Raw genomic sequence first — 27,607 nt, forward strand, 5'->3', positions numbered from 1 at the left:
GCTGCCATTCCCGCCAGAACAGATAAGTTGGAGGAATTAACATTGGCACTCCCTAGTAGGATTCAGGAAGCCGAGTCGAGGATAACAAGCTTGGAAGATCAAATGAATATGGTCTCAGGAGCAACTAAAGAGGCTACAAAGAAGAGGATCTCTATGGAAAATAAACTCGAGGAGTTGGAGAACCATTCTCGTAGATCAAACCTGAGGATTGTGGGGGTCCCGGAAGGAACAGAAGGCTCTGACACAGTACAATGGGTTAACTCCTTCATCCAGAAAGTAGGTCTACCAGACTTTGAGGGGGACTTAACGATAACAAGGGCCCACAGAGTACCGGCTCAGCGTTTCGCGAATTCTCCATTTCCAAGAACTATCTTATTGAATTTTGCGGACTTCAGGATTAAGGAGCGGATTCTCTCGAAAGCCTATCAACAACGTCAGTTCACTATTTCTGAAACTACTAAATGCAGGATATTTTCGGACATGACAGCTGCGGCCAAAAGAAGGAAATAATTTGTAAAACTGCTGCAGCTGTTTAAAGCCAAAGGTGCCCAGGCTTCGATTGCGCAGCAATCAAAGCTGAAGGTTCTTGTAAAGGGAAAATTCTTTCTGTTTACCGATATAGAGGAGGCTCAGACTCTTCTCAATGAGATATCCACAAAGGCTTAGGCTTAAAAGCTTAAAGGTTATTAAATGTAAGGAATTTGAGTTTTTGCTAGCAAAAAAGGAATAATCAAAGGCGGGTACCTGGGTTAATGGGTCACATCAGGGTGTAACAAGAAGACACCCGAAGAAGCAAATGGAGGGAGGGATGTGGACTGCGTGGACGGGGAGGGGACTCCCACGTTCCGGGGGGGGGGGTTCAGGGCGGGGGGGGCAAATGCAGTAAAAAAAACACAAGCACAGTAGGTTTGCTATTCTCGAAATTGGTTGGTACAGAATATGTTTAAGATTTTTTTTTATAGATGAGATTTGATCCATGCAATATCCTGTCCATTAATGCAAATGGGCTGCTCAAAAAACAGAATTACGGTGCCCTTTTGAAATGGGCTATAGCCCTTAAGCCCCAGGTGGTCTTCCTTCAGGAGACACACCTGAAAACAAATTCTCCAAAATTGTTCCTGCCAAGATATTTCTCCCACGGGTTCTTTTCCTCAGCTGGGGTTGCACAGAGGGGTGTCGCTATCTATTTCTCAAGAAATCTACCTTGGGAAATTGTCCAGTTGCAAAGAGACTCTAAAGGTAGATGGCTTTGGGTTGTAGTAAAATTGCTGGGAAAGACATTCAACTTTGTAAATTACTATGGCCCAATTTTTGATGACACCTCGGCCCTGACTGAAATTAGTGAAATCTTGAGGGGTTCTCTGGGGGAAATTATAATAGGAGGTGATTTTAATTTCATCCAGGATTTAAAGAGGGATACCTCTAACAAGAACAAGAAACAACTAAAACCAAAGACGAAAGGAGTGCTGGAGGCCTTTATGTCAGAATACCAACTGCGGGACTCTTGGCGCTCCCTGAATCCCAATACTGAGTCCTACACATGTTATTCTAATAGATTTCATAGAGCCTCCAGAATAGACTTTTTTTTATCCTCCAGATCTCTTCAAATCTCCAGCGCATTGATAGGTTGTATTCCTTTTTCAGATCATGGAGGGTTGAAATTGAATTGATTCTGGAGGGTATAGAGGGGGCACGTTCTAGGTGGCAGCTGGATCGCACCCTTTTACAGAATACATTATGGGTAGAGGGTTTCAAAGAGTGGATAAAAGATTTTTTTGTAGTAAATAAGGATTCAGCAGAGCCTTTTGCGGTATGGGGTGCATTCAAAGCAGCAGCCCGGGGGCAGATTATAGCATTTTCCAGTAAAAAGGCAAATGTCCGAAAGGGAAAAATATCTGCCCTTCAGTGTACCGCTGAGAAAGAATATGCATTAAAACTGCATCAAATGCCTAATAAATGGGAACAAGCCAAAGCATCGCTCAGGGACTTCTTCACTCTGGAAGAGATAAACAGCTCAAAGGCCTTTCAGCAAAAGCTGTATGAAGATAGCCAACTGATGGGGAAGCTTCTGGCTAAGTCGATTCGAAAAAAACAAGAGTCTTCTATTATTTTGAAAATTCAGGATTCCCTCGGTGGTACAGATACTCGGAGCGAGGGGATCGTGAAAATATTCCTTGATCATTACGAGAGAATTTACTCTACAGATATTCAAGTGGAAGAAATACTGATCAGGGAATATTTTGATAATCTGGATATACCCAAAATCTCTGACTCTAGGCGTAATCAAATAAGCGGCGAAATAAGTTCCCTGGACATTCAAAATAGTATAAAAGAAACAGCGGGAGTGAAAGCTTCAGGTATGGATGGGTTCCCGATCGAATTCTATAAGATGTTCTTGAAGGAATTAGGAGATCCCTTGAAAAATGTATTTAATTATATTAGAATAGGCGGTAAGGTCCCTTCTGAGTTCAAAGAGTCCACAATTATTAGTTTCATTAAGAAAGATAAGAATCCGGAGGATGTGAATTCCTTTAGACCAATTAGTCTATTGAACTTGGACTATAAGATTTTTATGAAAATCTGGGTTCAAAGATTTGTGTTCGCAGCCCAGGAGGTAATACATCAAGACCAGAGGGGGTTTATAGCCGGTGGATATATGGCAGCTAACACAGAATATTTGATACAGGCGCTAGATTATTTTAATATTAATTCAATCTCTGCATGCATCTTAATGATTGATGCAGAAAAAGCATTTGATTTAGTCAACTGGTCAGTTTTATTTACTTCCCTGGGTTATTTTGGGTTCCCTGCCCCAATTATTAATATGCTACAGAATATTTATGAAGGAGCATCAGCCCAGGTGATAATCAATGCTAGGCAAGCAGGGAAGATAAAAATAAATTGCGGCACTAGACAGGGTTGCCCCTTATCTCCCCTGCTTTTTACCTTTTTTATCGAACCTCTAGTAATAAAAATAAGGAATAATGTAGCAATATTTCCCCCAATCGCTGGAATGTTAAAGTTAAAATTGTTCACGGACGATATTATCTTATATATGGCTCCCGATAAAGGAAATATTTTACATCTTATGAAAGATCTTAAGGAATATGAAAAGATTGGGGGCTATAAGATCAATGAGAAAAAAAGGAAGTTCTTGTTTTAAATTCAAATTTAGATTTTCTTCGGCTAGAACTTCAGCCTCAAGCAGAAAAACGGGATCCAATAAGATACCTAGGGATCTATGTGACCAGGGAGTATCAAGAACTTTTTCGATTGAATTATTTAAAAATGAAGAACAAAATCAAGAGCTTGCTTGAACAATGGGACCTGTTGCCCTTGTCTTTGATTGGCAGAGTGGCTTTGATAAAGATGAACGTACTGCCTTTGCTTTTATTCTTGTTTAGTAATATTCCAATTAAAGTCAATATGGCCTTTTTTAATGAACTTGAATCCATGAAGAGAAGATGTATTTGGAATAAAAAGGCCTCAAGAGCTAAGCTCTCGGTGGTACAACTCTCTGAAAACTAAGGTGGGCTCGCTCTTCCCCATTTTAAAACATATTATGAAGCAGCTTTTTTTGACATAGTGGCAGGATTATTAAGGACTAGACAGACAAGAGACAATTTTTTGGGGGATAAAATGCTTGAGGAATCAGGCTCTCACATTGTTTTCTTTTTAAAAACTGCAAAGCTTCCTAAGAAAACAAGATATAAGACACTGATAGGGTACTCATCAAGATTACGGCTTTTATTCAAAAAATACGGCTCAGATGGATCTATTTATTTGAAATTGGTAGAATGCGCTAAGAAGGGTCTTAAGATATCTTTGAGTCACCTGTTAGAATGGGAATCTGCTGGATTTTGTGAAATAAGGCACCTACTTATCCAAAATACGGTAATTGGCTGGCAAACGTTAACAGATAGAGCACATCCTAAACGGCTTAGGTTTTTTGATAATTCACAACTGATTTATTTTATAAGAAAAGAAATAGGAGGGTTAGACACAACACCCAATGTTTCGCTAACAGCTGTATATGGGGAGAAACATACCGGTATTGGATTTTGGTATAAAAAGCTATTCCCTTCTGGATCATCTCCTATAATTGCTAGTCACTTAGAAAAAATAAGCCTTACGTCACAGTGTGTTTTTTCAGTTAAAGACTAGGAAGTTATATGTCAATTAGGAAACAAAGCACTCCGAGCAGCTAATTACAAACGAATATCCTTTTTTTCTCGCTGGCTGTTATACTATACCCCTGAGGCCTTGCAGAGAATATTCCCTGAATGTGAGAATAAATGTTTCAGATGTAAAACTAGGGGTCAGGGTGGTTGGTATCATATCTTCTTCTCTTGTCCAAAGTTAGAATCCTTCTGAAAGGGGATTTTTGCAGACTTGGAGATGGCAATTGGGAAAATTCTACTACCAGAGGCAGAGGTGGCCCTTTTCGGTATCTGCAAAGAAAGGAATAGGTTCAACAAATCAGAAGAAGTAAAGAAGTAAACAGGTATGTCAAGCACTCTCAAAATTACGTAATGTTCCCAATGATTATTATTATCATTCACAAGTTTTCTGGTTAAAGTTCATTGATAGGAAATGGACTTCCAAAATACGGATCCAGACCAGATGTTAGACTTCAAATCTTTATTTTATATACATTAAGGGTATTTCCAGCCTGTCCTGCCGACACGTGTTTCGTCTCATGGAGACTTTTTCAAGGCAAAAGGAAATTGCGCATTGATGTTAGAGGACACGAGTCTTGATTCCCAATATGGATGTAAACGAGTTCAAAAAACACACAGGCAGTATGAATCCCAGAAAGAGTTTTTCAAAGAGACGCAATCCCTATAGTCTTGGTCACTAGATCCTAATAGTGTAGATCATGGAACGACGTCCAAAGTGATTGTTCAATGTATAATATGGTCGACTTGATAAATTCGACTGTATCACTGCGTGGAGGTGGGTTCGTTATTCTGATAGCAGTGGAGGTCCCCCGTCACGATGCACTGAAAAGAGTGACTTATCATGGTCTTCTCACGAACCTAAGAATAACGAACCCACCTCCACGCAGTGATACAGTTGAATTTATCAAGTCGACCATATTATACATTGAACAATCACTTTGGACGTCGTTCCATGATCTACACTATTAGGATCTAGTGACCAAGACTATAGGGATTGCGTCCCTTTGAAAAACTCTTTCTGGGATTCATACTGCCTGTGTGTTTTTAGAACTCGTTTACATCCATATTGGGAATCAAGACTCGTGTCCTCTAACATCAATGCGCAATTTCCTTTTGCCTTGAAAAAGTCTCCATGAGACGAAACACATGTCGGCAAGACAAGCTGGAAATACCCTTAATGTATATAAAATAAAGATTTGAAGTCTAACATCTGGTCTGGATCCGTATTTTGGAAGTCCATTTCCTATCAATGAACTTTAACCAGAAAACTTGTGAATGATAATAATAATCATTGGGAACATTACTTAATTTTGAGAGTGCTTGACATACCTGTTTACTTCTTTGGTTCTCAATATTAGCAATTCTTGCTAGTTCAACACCCCTGGTGGTGGGTGTATAACAGGATAATAGTGCACCTCATATAAATAACTGCATAAAATTGACATTACACGTATACATGCTTTGAGAGCTGTATTACTTGCATGTGCGGACATTTTCTCTGCTAGAGAAACACTACCACCACATAATCATTTTAGTAAATCAAAAGAAGTGTTTATTTTTATCTCTACGGCTGTAGCACGGTCTTTGATCCTAAAAAATTGGAAATCTACGGTAACCCCATGTCAATTAAAATGGATTAATAAAATGAGAAGAACATGTAATTTTGAGAGAGCTTATGCAGGTAGAGTGGGTGCGATTGCAAGATTTGAAAGGAATTGGAAATATTTTGAGAATCTTGAATCGATAAAAGGAAGTTGATTGTTTTATTTAAGTCAATTTTTAGATGGTATTGCTTTTGCATTTTAAAGAACTGCAAGTATATATTTGCTCTGTTATATCATATCAGCTATTTGTGCACTTTATGGTATATATATTAGTCAATTTTGCGCAATACTGCATTTGCACTTAATAGAAATGTAATAATATCTTTGCTGTTATATATCGGCAGTTTCTGCACTTTACTGCACTAGTCACTTTATATATGCCAATTTTGCACGTTACTGCACTAGCACTTAAAAAATCGCAATAATACTTTCGCTGTTTTAAATCAGCGGCTCTCATACCTCATAGCACTAGCACTTTATAGACCGTATTGTAATCTTGATGTTTATTTTTACCAGTAGTTTTTATATTTCTCAACTGAGCACGTCTTTGTACTAGCACTTTAAGAAAGGCAAAACGCTTAGTTGTACGCTATTGCAGTTTGTGTACTTTTTTGGTGGTATTCTTTTGTATTGTGTTGTCTCTTGTATATTGTCTGGAAATCTTTGTCTAATTATGAAGTATTTAATGTACCAATGTTTTTCCTACGGCTTGTTCAATAAAAATTTTTTTTTTAAATGGAGTAGAGGATGAACAAGTAAGTTTCTGTCAATGGAAATTATACTGTAACTATGGCAAATGGAGTAGTGGCTTTCCATCACTCCGTCTATCGTGTTTAGGGTATTGCTCTATTGATAGAGGAAGAAGAATGTGACGATGGTGGCAGATGGTTGTGGGACTTCCGCCTGTCAACCTGCCATATTTCAAGTCTGGCGGACAGACTTCCAAGGCGGCTGATGTTTAACCACCATCCACCAAACTGTAAATCAAAACTTGAGTGTCTGATGAAGCCTGAAGCTCAATGTTCTTAGAAATCGGTCTTTCGTGCTCCTTTTCTTTGTTTGTCATGGCGTAGGTTATACTGCATAGTAGTGTGAATCCAGGCTTAGGGTTCAACCGGCAATAAAAAGTTGTTTGGTCTAGAATAGTGCTTGCTTTCGTTTTGCTGGAGACGTTAGAAATATCCTACTATTTAAAAGGCAAATCAATGACTTGATCACAGAAGCATGTTCTAAGCGACATCAGGTACATATTAGTTATTTGACCTAAAGACAATTTTTGTCAGAATTTAAACGCAATGCCCTTCCTGCAGCCAAAGTCTGGTTTGCGACTTGTGATTACATGGGCCCTTATGTCAGATCTTGTCCATCAATTGCTAATACTTGTTCTGGCGTAGGCTTTTTGCGTGTGGGCAATGCACCCTAATTGACTTAACCTACTGGATACTGATGGCATTTCCTTTAGCACCAGAATCAATGAGGATTTTTGTTTCAGTTTCACGTGATGCAAGTTTTCCATAAGATGTCAATAATAGCAATTTGTTTTCTGGACCAGGTTGTACAAAATCATATAAGGTGCACCCGTAAATGTGGTCTCTTTCATTCTGAGTCACATTTTTCTGAAACTCCGCCTGAAAAGCAATTATGTTTTGGGTAATAATTCCGGGACAGGAAGTCCTTCATTAAATGACCCTATTTTCCACAGTCTGGAGATATTTTCAGTGATACTCTTCTTCCCTTTTTTGTTAAGCAGGGCATGATCTCCAACATTCTACAAGCATGATCTCCTACAGTCTACATAGGTTTAGAACCATCTCATTTCTTTTAAGAATCATGATGACTTACAAACGACCCCTTCCTTTTTCTCCTTTTGCTCTGTTAAAAATGCTCCAACTTCGATCCAGATCAGTGATCTGGATGCAGGATTCCCAGGAGATCCCCTACGTGCACCAAGAGGTTCTTAAAATCCTCCATCAATCCTCTGTAGAGGATAGTTTATTCTGGCCAGCAGTCTACTTCTGCTTCCTAAAAGCGAAAATAAGTCAAGCATAAGACATTTTCCTAACTGCCATGTCTGAAATGCATGAGCTTGTTCTCCACCAACTGAATAAAAAGTATGTTTTTCAAAACAGTTCTTTAAGTCCTCTCTTCATTCTGAGGTAATTGTACAATAATGGCCCATCCTGTTCAATTGAATACCAATAAGCTGCTGTTTCTCCTTGGGTACAATAAATAAAAGCTTTGAAGAACCGGCCCTTATGGGCCTGGCGGCACAGGGTACGACTTAAATCTCCGAGTTCACCTTCCTCATCGGACAGAGACACGAGACACTCCGTTAGGCGTAGAAAACCAGGTTTATTAGCTGCAGCTAAGCACAGTTGTCCCAGAAGTACAGAGTAGGTTCTTAGGAGACTGCCACTTTACTCCATGGCGCACAATCTTTTATAGCACACATATTTACAACGTATACTCCCAATACATACAAGGCTGGCCAATAGGAAAAGTTGGAAAACAAGCTATCAAGTGTCCCAAATACGCCCTTCTTTCAGACTCTGTATGTCACCCCTCCCGACAAGTTAATCAGTGCTAGTGCCTACAATCCAATTTGCAGGTGGCAGGACGTATTTGTGTGCCTCACAGGATAGTTGTGTAACAAGAGAATACAAGGAGAGAATAGCGAAGGCCAGTCGGATAAGATAAAGTAAGGAAAGAATAGGGAGAGCCAAACAGTCAGTCGAGACAGGGATCAATCAACCTAGACATGGATTAGTGGACTCGGCCAAGACCCTGACATCGGTTTTGTAAACAAGGGCAGGGGTTACTTTTTAACAGAAGAGACACATAGCAGCTGGAAAAGGCAAAAACACTCCGTTCGCCGTGCTGCCTGTGTGAGGGCAACACAAAATGGCGACGGGACACAAAATGGCGGCCAAATACAGCGTGAAGTCGAAAACCGAAGAACCTCAGCTTCCTTAGACTGAATGTTGAGGTCCCCAACATTGAACAAAAATATCCCACTGACATTGATTGAACAATATCTCAAATATATTCTCATAGCTGGAGAACCATTCCAGTGAAGCAAACAGCCACACCCTAACCTGTAGCTTCTGAGCTGAGGGCACCATTGTGCTTGGTCAATCACTCTGTGAGTGATTGGATGGGGATGGTTGGAACAGCCAGGGATCAGGGTTAGTAGGCAGGAGTGTGTAACAATGATCACATAGGAATGGGTTGAGTTGCACCTGCACGTTGTCCAACCATTTCATCAAAACAGATATGACCCAGTGCAATTGTGGCAGGTCAAGGCTGAGACACTGGTATCCTTTAGTAGTGCATTTATTATGTTGGCCACATTTTCCATGCTTACACCTGTGGAACCATATCACTTAGGCAAGATGATGCTCTTGGGCTTGCCTTGTTGTCAGAGAGCAATATTTAGTAATCTGTATTCCGGCTTCTGGGGACGCAACACACAGGGAAAGGCGCTGAGCGGGGAGAGGAGCTTGCAGCCAAAGCTAAAGCCTGGGGCTATTTGGAATGCTATCTCTCTCTGCAACTATCTAGAGGGCATTCCTGGGCTGTGAGAGGGCCACAAGTAGAGGTGCCTGTACAAATCCCCCCCAACCGATCGGTTTCTCTCAGTTCCAGCAACAGAAAGGAGCAGGAAATGCAGCAAAAGCTCCAAAGCCGAGGAAGCCAATAGCAGCCCAGGAGAACTTGAAGGGCAGCAAACGGGTTTCCGACCATGTACCCTGCGCCACTGCAAGGCAAGATAAGGAGCACCTAAAGTATAGCCTTTCTCCTGCATCACTTTTCTCTGGCTAGCCACTCCTTGCCGTAGGTCATCTAGCAGCTATGCGCGCCATGCTCCCATGATACGGTTTTTCCGGTTTGTGAGCAGTGAGCGGAGGCTAGGGGTGCTGCTTAGCATTGATGTTGGATAGTTAAAAGCCGCCTCTAGATAGTATTGATTCGCCACATTAGTTATGAAGCTGAGTTGACCTCATTCCCCGCTGCTTCAGCTCTGGGTACTTTAATCAAGTATCTTCCCTTCAAAGGATATCATTTGCAAGAATCAGAAGGACCCTTCGGCTCTGTCTGGGGCCCACACGATTATAAAGGATCTTCAAGTTCTTCTAAAGTGCATAAAGACCTGGCTTATAAATAACTAAGAAACCATGCATTTCATATGAAAATACTTGGCACGGTCCAAACTCAGAAACAGTATATTGAAATCTGCTCATATATGAATTCTCCCAGGGACATGTGAAATAACTATGTTTTTTCCCCTTCGCGTCAATTGAAACAAAAACTCAAGTAAACGAGCAAAAAATAACACCTGAGAAATCCATAGAAGAAAAGATAAAATCTGAGAAAATGGTAACTAATAGACAAAACCAACAAAAAGATGCAATAAGAAGAAACAACTCCCCAGACTCCATAAAAACCGCTGAGAAGCATTAACTGTCCTCCCAAGTAGCTCCATCCTATATCCTGGAAATGGACTACACTCTCCCGGACATAAACTTGAGTCTAGTTCCTCATCTAGTGGAGACTAAACCAAAGAAGAAGACATTACAACTATTTAACAGTTTTCTGAGTAACCCATCTGGTTTAGAAGAGAGCCTATCTCACTCCCCAGATTTTCCATTTTTCACGTCCCCCTCAGTCTATTAATAAGCAAAATAAAATGTTTGAATCGCTCTTTTCTCTGCAGAGGATTCTCAAGTCAATAATAGCTCTCTTAGAGAAATCTACCAACAATTCAGATCAGATGTTGGAAATACAAACCACTGTGCTATTGTTGCTTGGTGGATCATAGAACAACAAACAAACTCTGTTATGTACTCAAATCTCAAATGCAACAGTCAATGAGGAAAACAAAAGAGAGGAAAAGGAGTCAGAACATACAGTATCCCAACTCAAGGGGTTCACGCAAATTACGTTTCTAAAAACAACAAGTGCAATACAAACCAGTAGGACAAGTAAGAGAGTAGAAAAAAACAATTACCTACAAAAATTCTTTTTGGATCCAACTAGCAAAAGTGACCCAATGGCAACATCCCTGGTTTTCCCATATTTCAGTTCACAAGTCTTTATTCGGTACATTTAACCATAAAATACATCACAAAATAAAAGCAAACAGTTTAAACCATACAATACATTATTAAAACCAACATAATACATAATTGCATGATACATTGTATTTTCTCTGGATGTTCAAGATAAGGAAGAAAGAACAGCGATATTTCTACAGAGGCACTTTAAGGGAACCATGCTATGACTTTTTACGTTTCAACTAGACATATAATGAGCTAGGATAAAAGTCACAAATGCTCCATATGGATATAGGACCATCTCCTATTTGAGGCTGCCAGGATTGGAGATAAGGAACCACATAGTTAGACCTGAATTTAACAAGTACCAGATCGCCCACCAGGTCCTTGCGTAGAGGTCCTAGCCAGCCCACCCTTCTGACACTAAGTATGGTCCCATCAATATTTGGCGGTAAAGGTCTATTTTTGGATAGCCAAAATGAGACCTTGTTTCTAAGGTCCATATGGCTTTCATGTTTCCCCCTTGTAAGTTCAGGTACTCCCGAAAGCACACACACAATAGGGGCGGCCTCTGGAGGCAAATGTAGATGCTTGGATGTGGGCGACATTTTGTTACGAATGACCACGGTTTCCTTATTTACAGGCAATTGTTTATTTAGCCCTACTGTAGGGCCGGAGCTATGTACAATTTTAACAGGGGGATCCAAGCTTTTCCCATAACGAGTTGCTGACTGATGATGGGTGGTCTTGCTTTGTAAGGAGTTGTCGGGCAATTTTGTGGCTACTAGAGGCTGTAATTGAGTAGCTATGGTTATAGTTTTTGCAGGGTGTGGATTGGCCTTAATTGCTTCCTCAACGGCCATAAGCCTATCCCCTAGACTGACCATTTTGTGCATCAGGGGGGATAATGTAGTCTTAATTATGTTCTCAATTGAAGCCAGAAAGGAAGCGTGAATAAGTGGATTCAATGTGTCCGTGTTAGAGGTATTAGTTGATACAGGATGAGGATTTGGTTTCTGTTGCTTGGCCCGTCTCCCCATGTGTTTGACCCCTTCTCGCTTCCTTTTGGCGATGGTAGGCTGAGGGGTCAATGCCAAAGGCGAGTTCACTTTTGATCGTGTTAGAGGGGGCTCATCCTGTTTACTAGGGGTTAGATGGGGTTGAATGCAAGGTCGAGGGCTAGTATTTGATATGGTACAGATGGGTGGATTAGTTTTCACATTGACAGGTATCACATGTTCATACGTAGTTTTACACAGGTTGTTTAGTTCCTCCAGTAATGATAACTCGGGAGCAGGATCAACAAACTGTAAAGGAGAGTACATATTGAGCGAACTATCCAGGGCGGGAGATCGCTCTAGTCGCTCTAGGTCCCTAATTATGGGGAGCGTTACCCTCTTTAGATAGTGGTCCAATGTTCCTCTGTTCATGCCACTGTACGAGGCATCGTTCCTGGAAACCCCCCGTGCAGGTGAAGACATCAGCCATCTTTCCCAATATAAACAGATCAGAGATAGCACTTTGTGGACAATATAGGAAGGACCTATTTGTTAAGGGGGATGTGTAAAGGGAAACAGTACCTTTAGTGATTATTCCGCATCTCCTCGTGCTGAGCCAAGGGGAATGGCCCCGCCCCGACCTCCTCTGGCCTCTGATGGCCTTAGATGGCCCCGCCCTTGTCCCGGGCTTCTCCCGTGCACGATTCGCGTGGCGAGTGGTGATCCTGACACTTGTAGCGCCTCCGGGCGCGCTGGCGTCGTCAGTAGTGCGTGTCACACCCCCAATGCCTGCCGGGATTTGTAGTTTGGGTGCAGGCGAGTGGAAAGTCCTGCCGTTTCCCTCACGGCTGCCAGGTAATGTCTGTGCCCCCAGGAGCTCGCTGTGCTCCTGACACTTGTAGCGCCTGCCGTTTCCCTCACGGCTGCCAGGTAATGTCTGTGCCCCCAGGAGCTCGCTGTGCTCCTGACACTTGTAGCGCCTCCGGGCGCGCTGGCGTCGTCAGTAGTGCGCGTCCCGTTTTCCTATATTCTACCAAGGAGGAGCATCATATTCCTTAATGAAGCCCGCTAAAATAGAGGGGATGAAGTCAACCAAGGGACCAACACCCTCAAAAATCTCCATTGCAAAAACGACAATGCTTACAAAAACATCTAAGAAGAAGAAAAGTAAAAGAATCAATTGCAGAATCTCGAAGCGGAAAATTCAGAAAATAAAGTTTCCACAGCAAGCCCTTTCTACAACTGAGACAACAGAAGAATTAAAATGAGCGGCAGCTGGAAACGTATCTATAGTTGAGCTCACACAAAATGAGGGAGTATTCCCATTGTTTCACAGGAAGGAAACCTCCACATAATTGAACTGCCTTGCGCCCAATTTTAAAAGTTTAAATTCATTACAGGATGACTGTTCTACGATCCAATTCAAAGTAGAAAAGAATTCAAATGCAGAAGTATGAGGAAGAAAGAATCCACAGAACAAATACTGTAGTTTAGAGAAAACTGACCTTTTCTCTACAGGAAACAAGCCCCTACACCGTCAAAAGATCCTTAATCTCCTTCACAATTTTCACACTCTTCAATAACTGACTTCTGCAAAAATAAAGTTGTTGGTTTTCCCGGACGAATCTGAAGTCTCTACAGCAAGAGTGGAATTCTGGTCTAGTGTAATTCCGTCCATAATCTTAAATGAGAGCGACTTACTTCATATAAACGGGTATGATATAGTAGGAGTCAACCAAAAAAGTTTGTTCAGTGGTTTCAACAAGGTCAGCGTAGCGCACTGACCTGAAGCAACAACTACCAATATTTAACCATAGCAACAAGGGTCCTCCACGTGCCCCTGTCTAAAAATTAACATCCTGTATCAATGATGGAGAAAGACCAAACTGGAACTACAATGTATCCAAATCAGAAAAATACCATAGCATAACACATGGTCCTGGATCACTGGTATACAGGCATACTGGGAGGCTAGTAGGGAGGAGCATAGAGGAAAGTGTGATGTCAGCAGGTGGCCATGTTAGAAGGAGAACCAGTTTACTACATAACTCAAACAGCAATAGTCAAGGAAGGGTAAACAAACTCTCTTTATAGCAGATATGTATCCATCTCTACTTGGAACATCTGTGGTATGCAGGCTCGAAAATGATCTTGCATACTGGAAAGTTCTCTCACTCTAGTGTGCCTCCAAGAGAAGTGGTCTCAAATTAGTTTCGATCAGAAAAATAACTTCGTCTTTGAAATCCCCATTTGTGGGGGTAAGAAGAAGTCATGCAAAAACCAGCCTTGCAATCTAATTAAGGGAAGAAATCCATTGGGACTTTGAAATAATTGATCTGTCTTAGCGTTAACACTCAATGTGTTAAGTTGAAGTATTGAAAGAACGATCTTTCTCATTCGAATCTCTATTTCTTTATAACATCTATTTCCCTGCAGATCCTGAATTCAACCCACTGTTAGCCAGAATATTTGACATATTAGAATCTACTTTGGAAGCAAGCGGAAATTCGTAAGTTTTTCTAATGGGTGATTTTAACGGGAACATTTATAATGCTCCTTTGAAAACCTATAGGAATAAAGATCTTGAAGAAATTTGGTCTATACCAATCCCAGAGTTTCTAGTCTCCATAAAACCAGACAAACGCAAGAAAATGCTACTTGAATTATCCAATGGAATCAATGGAGTGATACTGAACAGCAGAATAGACAGAGATGTCCAGGCCACATACGTGAGAAAGGGAGCTACCAGCTCTTCAATACTAGATTACGAAACTTGTAGCCAGGTCCGATTCTAGAAATCGCAGTACCTCAACTCCCAATTCATGGAAGGGAGTGATCATGTAATACTTCATTTGAAACTTGAATTAATTTTGCAGCGTGCTTCTTAACGCACTTAAATAGTGAGTGATACCATAATGGTGCAAAAACAAGGTTGTATAAAATGGAGCACTAATATCATAAATAAAATGAATGCGCAATCATTGCATTGCAGCTGCGACAAATCAACGGTCAAACTGACCCAATCACAGATTTTGAAAATAGTCTCTCCTAAGTCGTGAATACACTGCAGAGGCTGTCAGTCCCCAATTATTCAACTATCCAATGGCTAAAAAGAAAACCAGGGGGGCACCTTACAAGTAGGCTCAACAAACTAATCAGACAGCAATTTGTCGGTTTCTCAGCTGTCAGTAAAACTCCTTACTACAAAAAAAGCAAATGAATGAAGGAGAAAAATAGAAAAGAAATAAAAGATAGAAATTGGGTAGACTTGGAAGTGGCAGCTATGCAAAAAAACTGTACGTTATTTTGGAGCCTAATCGCTGAAGCAACTGGCAGTAAAAAATCATTGAAAGCCTCTCTTGTACCTCAGAGTGAATGAGAAAAATATCTCCTTAATCTTTATAAAGTAAACTCTGCCCCTATCAGCGACAGAGAACCCAATAGGAAGAAGCTCCCGGTCAAAATGGACCAGCAGATAGCAGCTCCATTTTAGCTGCAAATTGCTCAATATATAAAGAAGGCCAGATCTTCAGCACCGATGGGGCCAGAAAAGATCCCTGTGAAAGTCCTCCAGAGCAACCCAGAGGGCAGGAGCAAGTTTCTAGCCCCCCTTTTTTCATATTGTTACGAAACTGGTAAAATATTAGGGTCATGGTTGGGGAGCATTGTCTTACCACTCTTAAGAAAAGGTTCCTGCCTTTTGCCTAGCAACTACCGCCAAATTGCTCTTCTGGATGCAACCAGGAAGATTTTTGCGGACAGTTTTCTGGAACATCTGAAAGACTAGGCCTTTACCAGAGGGGGCGCATCTCATGGTCCAAGCTGGCTTTCGACCGAAAAATTAAGTAATGGATAATACCGCAATTTTTCAGACGGTTATAGACACGTATGTAACATTCAAATCACAGGTGGTCTATAGCGTGTTTGTCGATTTTTCAAGAACTTATGACAGGGTACATAGACCCACCCTGTGGAGGAAGGTAAAGAACATAGGAATGCCAGAAAGTCTCCTAAGGCTAGTTGGCACACTACATTCCTCATCCTGATGCAGAGTGTAAATGGGTGCTCGGACTCGAAAGATTCCTACATTGAATGGCTTAAAGAAGGGATGTCTATTAGCACCTCATTAGCACCTCTTTTGTTCTCCCTAATTTTAAGTGACCAACCAGAATGCTTTTAAAAATAAATTATTTCCCCCCCAAAATGGAATCACGCAACATTCATGTCCTAATGTATGCCAATCAGCTTACAATGAAATATAGACGCATTATTTAGTTATATAGAGGAGACATTTTTTCAAAATAAGTATTTCTAAAACAAAGCTAGTACCGTTCAGTGGGAGAAAACATTACATCCATTAGGAGATTAGGTGGGAGGCCTATTGAGGTAGCTATATATATTTATGTAGATATATATCTATCTAGGGAGAATTTTCTCTCAGACACTCCAAGTTTCTCTCATCTTCAGCATATTGGTCTTAAGGCGGGAGCCCATATTGGTGCCTTGAAGAGATTGTACTCTTCCTCCGGAAAGAGATATTTTCAGCCCCTCTTAGAAGTATATCAGACAAAATTTCCTTCAAGCTGATCATACGCCTTGGAATATATTCCTATACACAAATGGCACACTTCAAACATGAACGAAGGGAAGTTGCTAGGAAAATTTCTACAGTAAATAAAGTAGTCCCAGTTCACACACTGTACCGTGAGCTCTCCATAGTAAGATCTTTTTCTAGAGGCCGATTTAACATAATCAGATGGACGTATATTCTATTGCACACTGAAGTAGGCTCCTTAGGGCCCTATTACAACTTGAAACTTTTAAAAGTGAATCAGGGCACTCCAAAGTGGCAGGAATACTGAACGTATGTCACAGCCTGTGAGAAAGTGCCTCTTTCACATGGTTAACCACCCACTTTTTGCCTGGAAAATATGACCCTGAATATAGGGAACTCAGTCCGAGTCTCTGCAATGATGCTGAACATCCTGTGATTCTGGGCAAATCACTTAATCTCCCTGTGCCTAACAAAAATTAATGTGTCCTCATGCAACACAACTGGTGCTATGTAAAGTGCTCTGATACCCGATACTGGGTCAAGTTTGTGCTATATAAAACTCTGTAAAAAAATGTTTTTTAAACTGTAACCTGCCCAGTAAGAGTTTTACGAGACCTAAGGGCACCCATGCACCCAAAGCCCCTGGGCCTTGGGGACCTCATTCATCAGTGTCCCTACATCCCCTAGCATCTCTTCTTACCTGGGCAGCTGTGGGTTTTCTTCATCTGGCCTCCTGGCCTGAGCCTGCAGACTTTCTTCAAAACCAATCTCCCTCATTGATTTGCAAAGGGCACCCTACGCTGTTTAGGCACTCTGCCGCTGAGGGTGTAAGTTTGGTGCTGCCTTGTGGCACACCCTTGTACTTATCTTAACCCCAGGAGATCAACCCTGACACTGCTTTACTCTCCTGCAAGCAGTGCGACTTTGAGTATCTCCGGTCTCCATTCGTTAACATTGGGTGCCCAACCTCGAATTTGACCTCTGCACCGGCCGCCCATCTGCTGCTGGTGGTGCACCCTTGGTACTCATTTGAACCCTGTCTGGAGTTGACCAAAGACTGAATCTGTAAGTCGAGTACTTACCTCCAAAAACTGCCTTTTTGTTTTTCTCCCAATGGTTAACATTGCAGAGCCTGAAAATTGGATTGTTCACTTTTTAAAGTATAAAGTATTTTTCCTGAAAAAAAGTGCTCAGAACTTTGCAAACATCTTGGTCTTAAAGTAAATCTTAAAAGAAGCTTATTTTTCTCAAATTGGTGTGGAACTCCTTTTTTAATCATTTGTGATTTATAAGTCACTGTGAGCATAACAAATGTCTTACACTCCTCTGTGCAAAGCCTAAGGCTGCTCGCCCACACTACCACAAACAGAGTACTTTGGGTTTAAATTGAGCCCTGTAAAATTCTGGGGGAATCTTTTGATTCTGTGCACTATATACCCACTTAGTGGTGATAAGCGTGGCTCAAATCCACCCGAGTGACTTACCACACTCACCTATAGTAACTCTGTAAGAAGTCAGCCGGATAGTGGAGAAGAATAAACAATTATATTTATTAGGCCACAAACTCCCATATAAGAGGGCCCTGTCCGACCATCACCCCAAAGAGTGCGTCGAGAGGACTGACTCTCTTCATCACAGCAGTACATTATAATGCAACACAGTTCATTAGGGTACGCCCCTTCTGGAAAATTACTGAAACCCAGACAGGGGAACAATGTCTTCACACAGTAGGCATCTGCACCTGCAAGGGATACATCGCTATCTTTACTCAAGGCCGTGGAGCTAGGCTTCAGCGTCTCTGGGCATGAGAACATTACTGATAACGAGACTTGTTAGTTTCGGGCACAGTAAGCTGAGAAACGAAAACTGCTGTCTTAGTGAAATCCCCTATTCCTACGGGAGGGGCTGATGAGCGAGTGCGACTCGCAGACACAGAGAGATACACAAAATGGAGGCACAGAAGCTAAGCTAAGGAACTAATATCGTCACACATATAATTGAATAATCGAGTAACAAGCAGGAATAATGCAAACACGTGTATATATGCGCACTTCATCAGTTAGTCATATGATGCTAACTCACATATGAAAATAGGGATGGGTGGGGCATCGAAAAAGTGAATTCTATCAGACCCTCCTTTTAGCATTATTGGCTAACTGCAGCCACATTTATTTGCCAAAAGGAAGCGCCTTCACAACCATTCTATGGGCAGGGCATCATTTTTTTTTTTATTCTAAAACATCATCTGCAATAAACATCATCCAATTCGCATCAGGAATGTCAGTAATTATAGAAGCAGTATATTGACCAGACACCTTCTTTCGTGGTCGCAAATTCATAGCACACATTGAGCAACATGGGGGGAGGCAGTATATGCAGAGGCAACACGTCAGTATTATGCTCACCACTCCAACTAAACCCATCAATATTTTCCAACCCCAAGAGGAGAAAGCACCCCAGAGCCACCCCTGCAAGGACCATGTCCCTTTATCCTGATGGAGTTCAGTCGCTAATCTATGAAGTTTTTGTACTGCCAAGTTAACAGTCGGAGCTGAGTCTGGAATATATACACAACAAGACGTCCCGATGATGCGACAGGCCCCGCCCCTATCTGCCAGGATGACGTCAAGCACCATCCTGTTCTGAATCGTGAATAATCTCATATCCTGAATCTCAACGGACATGTTAGTCGCAATGTCAGCTTCAGTAAGGACTACCTTCTCCATCACCCTGGACAGTCGTTGAATGGCCCTACTATTAAATATCGGACCCCAGAAAGGTAGAAGGCCCTTAGAAAAATCAGTCCATTGTTGTAGAGAGGTGTCTGTCTGGTCAACGTCATCTACCTGAAGTTCCCTCCTTTTACGCTGCTCTTGTGGACTGGGAAACCTATGATGAGTCTTGTGATAGTCGGAGGGTGCCACGTATACGGGAGGAATCATATAGGCTAAGTAACATACCCCACCCCAACCCTCAGGCAACCATAAGTATCCATTATCTCCACACACAAAATAGATACTGGGGGGAGTGACCAAAGAGGGGCTGAGAGGCAAACGTATTAATGCCGTCACGTTACAAGAACTATTACCAACCTTGATGGGGCCCCTACCCTCTATGCAAAAGAATGGTGACGGACCCACTACAGCCAAAGGTATCAGAGACTTAACACTGCCACTCCCCTTTGGTGGGTGTCTATAAGACAAGGAGGAATTCAGTTGTAGAAAACTTTCCCTAACTTTGTCAGTGTCATTTGGAATTAAAAACCGGCCCACCTTTTTCTCGCACGTCTCTATAAATGTCTGATCAAAACGTCCGTCAGTATATATCCGTCCAAGAGAAGAGGGAGGTAGAGGGCGTACTCGCATTGTCATTGTCGATCCCCTATTCTGAAAATATTTGACAAGACCTATGAGAGTATACCACCCCACACAACTATTCACAGGTGTCAAAGGAAGCGCTAGAAATCTATCCTTCTTGTAGGCAGCAGAAGGTAAGAGCCCACAAACCCAACAATCCGTAAGGTTGGTGGTGGCATGAGCATGGTGCAAAGTCTTTATAAAAACATTTTCTTTGTAACCTCGTCTAAGCACTCGTTCACCATAATCTACAGTGACCATGTTATGTTCGGGAACAGCAGTAGGTGTGGGTGCAAACACATGTACGGGATAGGCTTCATCCAAGAAAAACAATATACGAAGAGTCACTAGGAAAGAAATGAGCACAATAATAAGGAGCACTATTTTTCCCTTCCGGGAAAGGGCCAACCAGGGAGAATCAGGCAAGGGTCTTGGAGGAGCCGCAAAGGGCTGCTCCTCATCAGGGATGGGGCGGCCAAAAGGGTACATATTTAAAATTGCAAAAATATCAAAAAATTGAAAAAACACTTCTGAAAAAAATAGTCCCAGACTATCCACCGAAACCGGCCAGAGGGGTTCTTCAACCCTAAAAAGGGATCTTCTCCCTGTGTCCTTCAAAGCCTCACAGGCAGGCTTTTACCGTCCATACCTTAATCCAACGTCGCTTAACACACAGCAATTGAAACAGAGGAGCACTTAATCTGGGCCCCGCACCACTCTATAGTCTCATAGAACACAATCTTCGGCTAAACACCAGGGCTCTTACAAGTCCATCCCTACCACTAAATCTTCGTTATATCAGAATGTCCACTAAGCCCTTCTTCCAGTGTTTAGTCCATTACACTTGTCACTTTTTCTGGGGCCGCAGATTATAGCGAGTGCTCCCTCGCACTTCGGGGTCAGTGAACAAAACAGGTGTATCTATGGCAGGTACTGAATTCTCTGACTCCTCTTCACCAGTAGCAACGGGAGTAACAGAGCTCCTTGAAGCGCTTTGTTCTGCACGTGACTTTGCCTTGTCACGTTGCTCCGCTCCCCTCAGTGAAGCATCCGAGAAGGGAACATATCTGGGTATTTGCTCATGTTCCTCGTCAGCAATGCCTCCTCTCACCCATTGGTCGTAGGGTAACGGCAGCGGGACTTTCCTCACGTGCGATGCGTGCGTCCACGCCTTCCTGCCTTCCACTCGAAGTGCGGTACGTGTGGTGAGGAGCACCTGTCGAGGCTCCGACCACCTGGGCCCCAGACAGGATTTCCGTTGATATTTTCTTACGATGACCCAGTCCCCTGGGTGGATGGAATGGCCAGGCCCCTCCGGCAACGGCTTCAGGGTGTCTGCTACCTGCTGATGAATAGAACGAAGAGCTTTAGTCAAAGCATACAAGTAGTCTATCAACAGAGGGTACTCAATTTCAGAAAAACATTTAGGCCTGGGTACTCCCCAAACGTTGGCCGGGCGGCCAAATACTACTTCGTAAGGGGAGACACCCGTTTTGGAGTTAACCGTCACTCTGGTAGAGAGCAAGGCAAAAGGAAGGGCATCTGGCCAACGGAGTCCCGTACTCTCCTGTATCTTGGCCATCTTTAGTTTCAATGTTCCATTAAATCTTTCTACAAGTCTCGCGGCCTGGGGGTGTTGGGCAGAGTGGAACTTTTGGGAAATCTGTAAGCCTTTACATATCTGTTTCATCAATTCAGCATTGAAGGACGTACCGTTATCACTCCAGATCACCCTAGGCAATCCGAAACGGGAAAAATATTCCTTAATCAACATTTTAGCAGTAGAAATAGCTGTGCAATCTTTTGTTGGAAATGCCTCCACCCATCTGCTGAAAGCGCATACAACCACCAGGACGTATTTAAGATTGTTAACCCTTTCCATTTCAATAAAATCCATCTGAATCACCTCAAAAGGGAAAGAGGGAGGTGCAAAATTTCCCACTGGGACAGGGGTACCCTTTCCTGGATTGTGCCTCAAACATACCATGCACTGTCGGACCAAGTGAGTCGCCACTTTAGAGATATTCCTATTGCTCCACACTGGGTCCAGCAGCTTGCATATACCCTTTGCGCTAATATGTGCAGGCCCATGAGCCATCGTCACCACTGGAAGGACGTATGCGTTCGGGAGTAACCATCGTCTCTTATCGGTCACATCTGTCCAACATTCATCAGCATCCAATCGCCCCCCACCATCCTTCCATGTCCTTAATTCATCTTCAGTCGCTTTCTCTTGTATATTTTTCATACTCTGTACAGTATCTGCAAACATGTTAACGTCTGGCACCCATCTAGCTGGGCCTGCTACAAACATCCGTGGTAATTTCTCCCGAGCAGTCTCTTTTGCCGTTTGATCTGCAAAGGCATTGCCTCGTCCCACATCATCCACTATTGTCTTGTGTGCGCTACACTTTATCACTGCCAGTCGCTTGGGTAACGTCAATGCTGTTAACAGTCGTAATATCAGCGGACCATGCTGTATGCGTTGTCCATGTGAAGTCAGAAATCCCCGTTCTGCCCACAGTCGCCCATAATTATGAGCCACGCCAAAGGCGTATTGGCTGTCAGTATAGATGTTCACGTCCAATCCCTCACTCAGTTCACATGCTCTCAGTAAAGCTATGATCTCTGCAGCTTGGGCCGAATTGTAAGGTATTCTAGAGGTCTCCACTACCGTCTGTAATGTCGTTATTGCATACGCTGCTGTCGATGTACCATCTGCAAGTTTGAAACAAGACCCATCCACATACAACTCCCCGTCCGGTTCGTCTAAGGGCTTGTCCGTCAGATCCACCCTCCCCTTCGTCTCTTCTTCTGTCCGAAACAAACAGTCGTGTAGGTCATCGTCCTTTGTATCCGTGGGGATAGGTAACAATGTGACAGGATTCAGTGTAGCACACCTTTTTATCGTCACATGGGGTGCAAAGAGGGTCATCTCATAGCCGGTAAGACGAGCACTCGTTAAATGCTGCGTCTGTGTTCTGTTTAGTAAAATGTCCACAGCATGCGGTACCATTACTGTCAGGTCTGAACCCAATACGAGCCCTGCCGATTGTCTTATAGAGACCGCAGCAGCCGCCGTGGCTCTCAGACAACTCGGCAGCGCTCTTGCCACATTGTCGAGCATCGCAGAAAAGTAAGCGCAGGGTCTCTGTTTCCCTCCAAAACATTGTGTTAAGACAGACAACTCGCAACCTTCCGCCTCGTGTACATAAAGAACAAAAGGCTTCTGGTAATCAGGTGTTCCCAGAACGGGTGCAGAACATAAAGCTCTTTTTAGTGACTCAAACGCTTCCTGACATGCAGGGGTCCAGGGTAGGGGTTCGCGCACTTCTTTGGTAGTCAGATACAATAGGGGTTTTGTTAGTAACGCATAATTAGGTATCCACTGGCGACAATACGATGTTATGCCCAAGAATGCGCGCACCTCTCGCTGCGTGTTAGGTACCTTCATATTAGTTATCGCCTTTATGCGCTCTGGCGTCAATCTCCTCCCCACTTTCGAAAGGAGGTGGCCTAGGTAGATAACCTCCGTTCGACAATATTGAAATTTTGGAAGGGACACCTTATGCCCCCTCTTTGCCAAATGATGCAGTAATTTTATTGTAGCATCCCGACAACCCTTCTCGTCGTCCGATGCAAACAGGATATCGTCCACATATTGCAACATAACGTTGCCAGGTGGAAGTTCCAATTCATCCAATTGTGCCTTCAGTGCTTGACTATATATACTCGGACTTTCAGTGTAACCTTGGGGAATTCTTTTAAACCTAAAGCTTCGGCCAGCCAATGAGAATCCGAATAGATAACGGCTGTCTTCATGTACTGGGATACTGAAGAAAGCATTCTTCAGGTCCAGAACAGAAAAATATTTAGCAGATGGGGGCATCATTGTCAATATCGTAGTGATGTCCGAGACCACCGGGTATTGTGGCTCCACTACTCTATTCACATTGCGCAAATCAATCACAAACCTATATACATCAGGAGTATTATCTGTAGCATCAGGCGACCGTCTTTTAAGGATCGGTAGTATGGGGCTGTTACATATGTTCGAATCCGTCTCTTCCACTACACCGGACCGAATCAAATCTTGTATTATTTGCAACAGGGCTTTCTCTCCCTCCCTTGGAATTCTATACTGTGGTACCCTTGGTAATTTCGCTCCCACCTTAACCTTTATTGTCACTGGGGCGATATCCATTTTACCCACATCCGTATCATTGGTAGCCCACAGACTGTCGGGTATCCCATCAAATTCAGGTGGAAGTGGGTCATCTTTAGAGAAGCATTGTAGTGGGCGAGCAACAGTCGGGCCTAGCGTGAGGTACACCTTTCCGGAGAACAATAAATGGTGGCGTGCAACCTCTTCAATAAGTCTAAACCCAGTAAATTTTCTCCACAATTCGAGGTCAATAAAAACGGTGAATCAACAGTAAAAGGACCAATCGTTAATGTAAGGGGTTTGGAAATGGGGCTAATCACCGGGGTACCAGAAAAACCCACAGAGATATTGTTCTTGCCAGACAGAGCCGCCACGGGGACCCGAGAATGAGCCACTGAACTTTTCGTTGCACCCGTATCGCTTGAAATTTTTGCTGAGACCCCAATAAGTCTGCCTCGACATAGGGTCCCCTCTGATCAACTTCCACAGGCACTGGTCCCTCGCTCTGTCCTACGCTGTCCTAGTTATGGGAGAACCCTGTCAAATTGTCTATGGAGTAATCATCATTATAGTACTGACCACCGCCCCTCTGCAGCTGTTGCCTGTCTGCACCATTGTCGAAGTAATTACCTCCTGGCCTCCCGCCTCCATCTGACCGCGCATCCTGCCTCCCGGAGTCACCACTACCTCTTCCTCGGCCTCGTCCGGAACCGGCATTCGACTGAAACAGAGGGCAATCCCTCCACCAATGCCCCTCTTGCTTACACTTCACACACTGATTCGGTCCCAATCTTTCCCTACTTTCACCTCTGCCATAGCCGCTACCTCCCCGTCCCGGAGCAGCACCTCTCCCTTGACCCCTACTAGACACCTGCTGTAACAAAACCCTCGTCTTCAGATCCTTAGCCTTCTTTTCCTGCTTGTCCTTACTTTCATTTTCCCTGTGTTCATAATACTGGGCCATACTGAGAATACCGGAGGGAGAGGACGTCGTCCACGTACTCTCCGACGCTTGTAACCTTGCCGAAATCTCAGGCAATAAGTTCATAACAAACCTATTAACAAAGAGTCGCAACCCTCCATCCTGTGACACATCCTGCCCACTAAAATCCATAAACGTCTCTTCAAACCTCGTGAAGAAGTCCGAGACTGCCTCATTTTTTTTCTGCTTGCAAGCCGTCAACTTGTCCCAATCTACCTTCTTCGGAGGAATGAGAGTTTGCATATACTTTATTATTCGCCCCGGCAATGCCAAAATCTCAGCTTTCGGCTTTTCACCTGGCTTACGTTCCTTATCCCAATCCTGCAACTCCTGCCACGTACCACCCAATTCTTCCGAATGATCTGTACCCTTCACCTGTCGCCATATATCGACCGGGACCAGAAGCCCAAAAACAGTTCAACATCAGCTAATGTCATTACTGTGGAAGACGCAGCTTCCGTCAACTCTTTATAATATGCAGTCGGGTTCTTTCTAGAATCTGGCAACTGGGCTTTTAAAGCCAGTACCTCACTTCTCTTCCATGGTGTGTACACCCACTGCTCCTGGAAATGTGCATCTACCCTGTTCCTAGTGACAGCCCTCGTGACCGGATCTACCATTTCGGGTACCTCGGGACGAAAGATAGGGTGCACTTCACGCATTGGATGTATACCTGGAAAATGGGGCACACCTGCTGAGGGTAATTCATTCCTATACTGTAATAAGGCACGTAGACTGCGCATCACCTCCTTCACCCCAGTATTCGTTCTATAGGCCCGCTCTGTATATCTCGTAAAGTCGCCGGAGCCACACCTCCATACCCCTGCTCCCATAACGTTATTAATACATTTGACATGTGCCACAAAGCGTGCTGTTGCATCAAAGGCTCAAAATCTTTCATTGTAGACCAAATGTCTTCGAACGAATAAATGTTATTCCTAGCCCACTGGCACGCCTGGTTGGCCACTATACTTTTCTCATCCAAACCAACTGTAGAACGCGTAAGCAACTTCCGTACCTGTGAGAGCAATCCGCTACCTGCGCCTCGACTCGGCGTTAGCATCTCCTGACTAGGGGTGGTGCTAGCTGAAACAGTAGGGAGTGCTAGAGAAAATTGGGAGGGAGCGGGTGAAGTGGTCTGGAGCAAAGAAACGAGGGGTGTTGAGGGTGGGGAAATCGCTGCGCCATGTTGGAGCGGGGCACTTGCCAATGGACCTGGAACCCCACTTGCAGAGGCGGGAGCTGGCAGAGAGGGATACAATGACAGCGGGGCATAAGGAGGAGGGGGTCGAGTACTCAAAATGTCTTCTATTTCATCCTGTTCGTCCTCTCGCACTACATAACTTTTATTTTCTTTCAACCTGCAAAGCCTATCTGTGCGCTCCAAACGCTGCTCATTCTCATTCTTGGTATGTTCTCTCGCTTTCTGCGCCATTGTCTGTACTGACCTTTTGAGAGCCGCCTTCGCTTCCCTCGCCTTACGCTCCCTGACTTCCTTCTGCCATACTCTCAAAGAATCAAACATGCTTTGACGGCTACGCCTAGCAAACAATTTATCTTGCAAATAATCCAATTTAGCTGCCTCGAACAAACCTGTCAAAGGCCATTGTAAATCCACATTGTCAGCGGTATATCGGTGCCATAAAGTGCCAAACAAAATCGGGGGCAATCCATGCTTGATATACATATCGAAGTTTGGAGTGCCCTCAAGGGGTGCGGGTTGGCTCTCAGCCAGCCTGGAATCTGAGGGGCGACAACAACATCCAAAACATCGTAACTTACTGAAACACGGCATCTCTACTTCGGTGTAAAATAAAACACTTCTTCACGAAAAGTCGTTACCTTGAATCACTAGCTCGAGCTCGTTCACATACATATAGTAAACATTGGGGAATCATATACACACATACACATATAAAATTCTTCCAAACACGTGTTACCAAATGGGACAAGGCCCGTCGACCAAGTCCTGGGGAACCTGGACCCTACCGCAGACCGAACAGTACACTAACTGTTCTGAGGATGGAGAACACATTCGCTCCCCGTGCGGCACTATGGATCGCTGCGCACTTTACCACAGGAGACCCAGGGCTCACCTCCACTGAACCACCACTCTAGGAGTTCAGGGTGAGCTCCGGAGTCCGCCCGTAATGAGCCACGCCTTCACCACAGTACCACCCGGCCGGATTACTACAAACAATATATCCAAATATTCTCCCAACCTCGTCAAATCTGTCAGAGCGCCTGCTCGCACTCTGAGTTCCCCGGAGCACACTGTCAGGGCCTGCTCCACGGGATCCGATCGATGAACAAAGGGGTCCACCTCCTGATGTTACCAACACCCTGAATGAGTACACAGGGGGTTCGAACCATCAGGCGAGGGATAAATAATGAAAAGAGACCGGGGACGGGAAGGGGTCAGCAGGGACAAGGGATCTGAAACGACAGAGCATACGTTTTATAACACCAATCAAATGTTAAGGCTACTCTCAATAATACTCTCTCAAACTTCTGAATACCTTGAGGGGCTGTACACATTCCTCCAACAAGTTTAAATGATATATCGGTTCAGCTTCCTGAAAGGAAACACAATGGTTATCATAACATATAACACACAGGTTTAAGATCCAGAAACAGTGAACCCTTTGTGAATACACACCGTATTATGCGGAGAATGAACCTTATCAATAGACCCCCCCCCCGGGTAAAATG

This window comes from Lissotriton vulgaris, chromosome 3_2 (assembly GCF_964263255.1).
Source record: "Lissotriton vulgaris chromosome 3_2, aLisVul1.2, whole genome shotgun sequence".
Taxonomy (NCBI): Eukaryota; Metazoa; Chordata; class Amphibia; order Caudata; family Salamandridae; genus Lissotriton; species Lissotriton vulgaris.